Raw genomic sequence first — 6,632 nt, forward strand, 5'->3', positions numbered from 1 at the left:
ACCAGCTGTCTACAACCTCTTTCAGAGGACAGAAGCAGATTCATTCTCTGAGGCTAGCACTACTCTCATACTCAAGCCAGAAAAATAATGACAAGAAAAGAGAATATATGTACCTTCCCCTCAGTTCTGCTATAAACTTTAAGCTGCTCTAAAAAGTATTAACTAAAAAATGCACACTGTACACACACACACACACACACAACTAAAGTAGTTTACCATCTCAATAAACAAAGTCTAAAGGATGAACAGTTATGTTTGATTTTATGACTTGACAGTGTTATAATGCAGCCATACTTTGTTTTGTGATCCTTAATGTGTCAGAATTTCCTCAGTTTTGATTCCAGAATGAGACACGGAGGCAAGTGTTCCAGATTCAATTCTAAACAAAATTGTTCATTTTTCCCCCACCTGCTTTACTTGTCTTCTTTGCTTTTTCTCCTCCTTCTCTTTCCCCTTCCTTCCTTCCTTCCTTCCTTCCTTCCTTCCTTCCTTCCTTCCTTCCTTCCTTCCTCCCTCCCTCCCTCCCTCCCTCCCTTCCTCCCTTCCTCCCTTCCTCTCTCTCTCTCTCTCTCAGAACAAGGAAATTTGTCTGGAATTTACTAAGCTCATCTATCCTTACTGCCTATTTGTACAAGTTACACCATATGATCGCTTGGCATGAAGGTCAAAATGACCATACCAGGTTTACACTAGTCATCTGGACTGTGATGAGGGCTCTGGCATCAACCACTTGCATTTCTCTTTCCTAGAACGAGACTTGTTATGTGGAGGTATTTGGAGAAACAGTAATCTATAAAATGAATAATGTATAAGAATCCTCTACAGTACGTACACCTGGGGACTAGAGGAAATAGGTCCCCTTGTGTTTTGGGATCTGGGATACTGTTTTTGGTGATAGGAAGTTAAGAATAAGCATCTGGTGACAGTATAATTTATCTATTCAAGAAACTAAAAAATACAATGAGCCATCTTTGGATTTTTCTCTTAAAAGTCATTATATCTTTTCCCTTTATGTAAAGCTAAACACAGTATCATGCTTCCATTGAAACCTACATGGAAGAAAAAGGTGATATGGTATAAAAATTTTGAGTAAAAATCATAATTTTGTTATTTGACTCCACTCAATATAATATAAATATTGAATGCAAACATCTTTTACACTTAATGCTTTCCTGGGAGATAAATCTTGAAACTTCAATCACTCGTTTGACTATTATTCTAAAATTGGAATTCTATTCATATAGGAAGCAGATGGTCCAAACATGTAAGAGATATAATTGTGAACACAATAATTATTTTAAAATGAAATAGTTAAATAGAATTTTTTGAACAATGTTTTAATATGATTGTAAGCACAAATACTGTAAGTAAATACATAATACTGTATATGAAATATGGTTGCCTTAGGGGCAACCTTGTGGCAAAAGAATCTGCATTCTGCATATCATTAGGTCCATCCAGCTATTGTGACTCTTCTCCTTTCCTGCATCATCACAAATTTATTTATTGATTAGTGGTAACATCTCTTCTGTAAAAAAGGACTTAGTCAAATTCTCTTAGTCAAAGAACTGCTTCATAATCCGGAGTTATCATATTTAAAACATATACTTTGAACATGGGACATATTATTGCATCTAACATAAAATGTCTTGCATTAAAGTGGGATATTTTAAAATATGTGTATTTATCTTTGTAATATATCTAGCATAGAACTGTGAATATAACAGTTACTTCAAAGATATTTGGGAATTCATTCCCTCCACTTAAAAAAAAATCAGGACATTAATTTATAGTTAACGGAATTTATATCAGCCAGCTTATCATATTTTTCTTAAAATTTTAGTTATTTAGTGTAATTCAACCTTATTACAAACATAAACTAACAGGATTGCTTAAAAACATCTTCCCCTTACTTCATAGGAAGAATGTCATTTTGTGCTGCTGTTATGAAGATTTGACTCACAGAACGTTGGACTGTGGTCAAGAGGAGGGTGCTTAGAAAGTTATATGGGGATTAAGTATATAAAGGAATACTTAATTATGTTGGAGGGAACTTCCTTCTTGAATTATGAGAATTTCCACAAACAGAAGAATTGAAGTAGTAAATATTCAAACAAAAGCACAATGTGGAAGTAAGATGATCTTGGGGGGAAAGATGGCCAGTTCACTGCAGCAAAATTTGGACACAAGATTTGGATTGAAGATGAGACTAGAAATGTTCATTAGGTCAGGTTTTGATGACCATGTATTTTGAGCATATGCTTGGCTGCCTTGATAATATTCCTACATAAATGCAAGCAATTAATTTCTTTCATCGTTTACTACTAGAAAATATTATTTGCTGACATATGCTTTCAATTTTTTGATGAAGATAGCTTGAACATTGCTGTTCAAGCTTCCTCTTCTTTTACAAACTTGAACAGATTTATTATTTTTCACAATTCTCTGATTCCACTTGGCGTGTTGATGTGAGTAGAAATACTAATAGCAAGATGTTTGTGACTTTATGAATGTACACATGAGGTAACCACAAAACATTTTAGTTAGAAATAAACAAGTCTCCTTGCTTTTTGCTCAAATGATTATTTCAACAATTGAGGCGAGATTTATCAGCAAAATCTTACTCTCCTCAATAGGTTCCCTGTTGCCTTTTTATAGCCCTTTCTCTAACTCTACATAGGTGAAGAGATCATGAATAGACAGGAAGAAGAGAAGTTGGGTATGGGAAGGAAACACTTGGGTTTAAGAAATAGGTTTAAATATAATTTCCTCTGGGATGCCTGGGTGGCTCAGCAGTTAAGCATCTGCCTTTGGCTCTGGGCGTGATCCTGGAGTCCTCGGATCAAGTCCCACACTGGGATCCCTACAAGGAGCCTGCTTCATCCTCTTCCTATGTCTCTGCCTCTATGTGCCTCTCATGAATAAATAAATACAATATTTAAGAAAAATAAATAAATATAATTTCCTCTGGATCAGGCCTAGGACAAAAATAATAAACCAGCATTTGCAATAAAATAATGACAAAATTCTTTACATGAAAATGTTACAAAGAAAAATCTCTGTACGTAAAGAGGGAACTAGTTCACTGTCTCACTGACTTTAAAACAATGTTATTTGGGATAAATAGATTGTCTTTCTTGATGCTGAATTGTGGTACTACATATTTTATGCTTAAGTAATACTGTCACTTTTTATTTGCAAACTTATCCATTTTACCTATAGCATTTTTGTGTATCCATTCATTTCTAGTGAACCAAACAAGACCTTAAAACTATAGGATTCCTAAGTCAGATACTTATGTTTATAGTAAAAGAGAGCTGAACTCAACTGCTCAGAAACTAGATTAATCTTTCATTATTCAAACATCACAAATGAATCATATTTTTAAATCACACTATTTCTGTTAAATATATATAAATAAGATGCAGTTCTACTAAGTCACTTAGGATACAATTAAATTTGCTTGACACCCTTGGTCCTTATACTCTTTTTTAAAGGCAACTATTTCTTCTTCTTTCTCATGTTTACCATTTGGCCTAGTAATCATGCATTTGGGTATTATTTTAAAATTTTAGGAGTTGTAAAAAAAAAAAAGAAAAGCTGTGTTAAAATATTTACTTCAGTGTTAACACGGTGGAAAAAAATGAGAGCCACTCCAAATATCCAATGATAAGTTAATGATGAATTAAAGTAGGACATAATCTCAATGTATACTTTCACTCACAATTACATAGATTATATGATAACATGGAAATAAATTCAAACTGGGCAAATATTTTATATCGATTCTAACTGCAATTATATACATTTTGCTATAAAAATGTTTAGAAGGATGCTTTGCAAAATGGAAATACTCATACGGAATCACAGAGAATGATAAAGACAGAAAAAGAAAAGATATATAACAATTGTGTTTTAAAATGGTAAAATTTCAAAGAATTCAACATTTCTTTCATGTTGAAATAAACTCATTAAAAGTAGCTAAAACTACAACAGGTTTTACAGTTATTTATTGTTCTTCATTGTGCATTTTTTTTATAACTGTGATATTTGATGACTTAGGATTTGGTAAATAAAATGGTCTCCATAGGCAAGTATCCAAACAATTATTTAATGAGCTGTAAAATATGACACATTGACTTTTTCCATCAAAAACTTCTTGATATGCTAATAGTGTTAAATATTTGGAAGTCATTTTGCTGTTGCTGAATATAATAAGTGTCTTAAAAAAAAAAAAAAAAAAAAAAAAAAAAAATAAGTGTCTTGAGGTTGGTGTGAGATGTTTTCATAACTTAAAGGCAATAGACCACTTACACTGTGATTATTAAGATTGGTTAATGAGAAATACCCAAAGTTAAATAGCTAAGAAATAAGATTTCAAAAGAAATAATTGCTAATTTAGGGCCAATGGGACAATATTTCATCTTTAACAAGGCTATTTTCTGTAACAGGACCATGGTAGGACACTTCCTCATTTGTCCAGGACATACCAAATTAACACTCTTTCTGAGGTATAATTATTAATAGCCTCATCTTTCTCTCCCAAAATGTACAAGTCTAAATGGTAAATTGTATGGTCAACTTAAATTATGTTTAATGATTAAGGATCACACAAAACACACTCAAATTTCATCTGTAGAATGGAACAGAAAGTGATTTTGAAAGTAAGTATGTAAAATTATGAGAAATATGAACTTGGTGAATTGCCGCAGATGTTCTTAGAAAGGTCTATTTCAAATCCAGATCTTGTTTACCTGACTTCTGACAACCTTCTAATGGGGGTCACATTATGAGAACCCTGCTTTTTCAGCACCGAGCTCTCTATCTGTCTTTGAAGTTGTTATATTTCACTTTGATCTTAAAATCATTTTTCACAGTGTTTTGATGATTACTAATGGTTAAAGTCACAAAGTCAGAACACGGCTTTACTCATTCTCTTTTGCAGGCTTAATGGGAATGTCATAGCTAAACTCCTAAGTTCTTCTTTGATAATATAGCTGAAGTTTTTTCAAACTCATTTTTCCATCTTACAGAGAATAAAAGATATATACACATTTGTGGGGTGAAACAGAAACCAAACATATCTTGGAAGTTTTCTTTTTCTTAGATGGAGCTATGCTATCATGAAAACAAGAGCAAAGCCGACAAAGTATGCAAAGAGACTAAGCTATGTTTAGCATGGTTTTAGCTGTTGGTCATAAAGCTAGATTACAGAAAAATCCAGAATAATTTCAAATAGAAGACTGCAGACTTAAATCAATGATTAAAAGACCCTTGAAGATTTTTCATAAGCTAACATCTCTTAGGTTGAAGCTTCTACATGATCTGACAAAACAGCCCATTTCCTATGCCCTGCTTTTGTTAAAGCAATTTTAATAGCTTTCCTATATAAAAATGTTGGGTCATCATCATTATCAAATGGGATATGGTTCCCGTACAACTCATAAAACAGTGCTATGATATGAGAAGTAGATTAAATAGACAAAGTCACTGCCCTGTTAGTACTTTAACTCCAGGAGGCAATTATTGGCAAGCAGTGGGAACCAGTGATGACTTTCCACTGAGGGGGAAACGAAAATGCAAGCAATACCCACTTAATTGTGTTTACTATGTTTCTGGAAATGCTGAAGAAGTTTCTTGGAATTAAAAATTGTTTGGCTGAAGGGCCACTTAATTGAGAACTCTGTCTAGGAGAGATGAAATTTAAAGGAAAAGGCATGCTAAGCACACAAAGCAGCAGGTGTATGGATTAAACATCAAGTTAACAGCATACAAAGTAGGGAAAATTTGTGAAAATCAGTGATACAGGGTGTCTTTCAATAAGTAAGGTTGTCGTGATACCCAATATAGCTCATTGTTTCCAAACAGAAATACAGGCTAAAGATAAAGGGACACAAAAGAAGCTATAGCAATTATCTGTCCCTGCTTCTGTTTAAAGGCAATTATTCCTCATAGCAGAGGATGAGCATTGATCTCATCCTCTGCTATGTTCTCTGGGGTTTGCCTCCCTTATCTTCAAGTTTGCTGTTGGTTCTAAATCTTTGCATTCTTCTATAAACATTCTCAAGTCTATTCTTTACTTTATCCAAACAAAACAGGACACTCTTTTTTCACCTTGCACTCCAGTTTCCTGTCTCCACCCATTTGGGTGACCTTCCTTACGGGTAGTCTATCCGAAACTTCCACCTAGAAGGAGTGCCCTACTTGTTTGTATTTTTATTTTGCCGAAGTGTATGCAGTATCAATTAGTTTCACATGGTTAAGCATGTGATAAGGAGTATGTTTTGACCACTTTATAGTTAATTTCCATAACAAGGCATTGGAAAAAGGTATAATCTTATTAGCCCCATTTTAAATATGAGAAAAATGAGGGCCAGTGAAGTTAAATAATTTGCCTCGTTAGTAAACTATAGAAGGAAGATTCTAATCCCAAGCACTCTGGCTCCAGATTTACATGCTCCTAACTCCTCTGCTCTCAGAAAATTCTCTGTCACTGCTTTAGAAACTGCCAAGCTGTCAGGAATGTAGAAGCACTGCTAGAGAGCTCCATCAGTTGATGCTTAAAGAATTAAACAAGGCCCAGACCACACTTCTTTGTTGGCTACACTGGCAACTCAAAGGTTTATCCTTAA

At 33.9% G+C, this 6,632-nt stretch overlaps 1 long non-coding RNA gene across 9 annotated transcripts in view; it reads right to left on the bottom strand.

Moving 5' to 3' along the window:
- The window catches only part of LOC140608082 (uncharacterized), an 848,352-nt gene that overhangs the window by 212,080 nt on the left and 629,640 nt on the right, over nucleotides 1-6,632 (bottom strand). The window lies entirely within an intron of this gene.

This window comes from Canis lupus, chromosome 17 (assembly GCF_048164855.1).
Source record: "Canis lupus baileyi chromosome 17, mCanLup2.hap1, whole genome shotgun sequence".
Taxonomy (NCBI): Eukaryota; Metazoa; Chordata; class Mammalia; order Carnivora; family Canidae; genus Canis; species Canis lupus.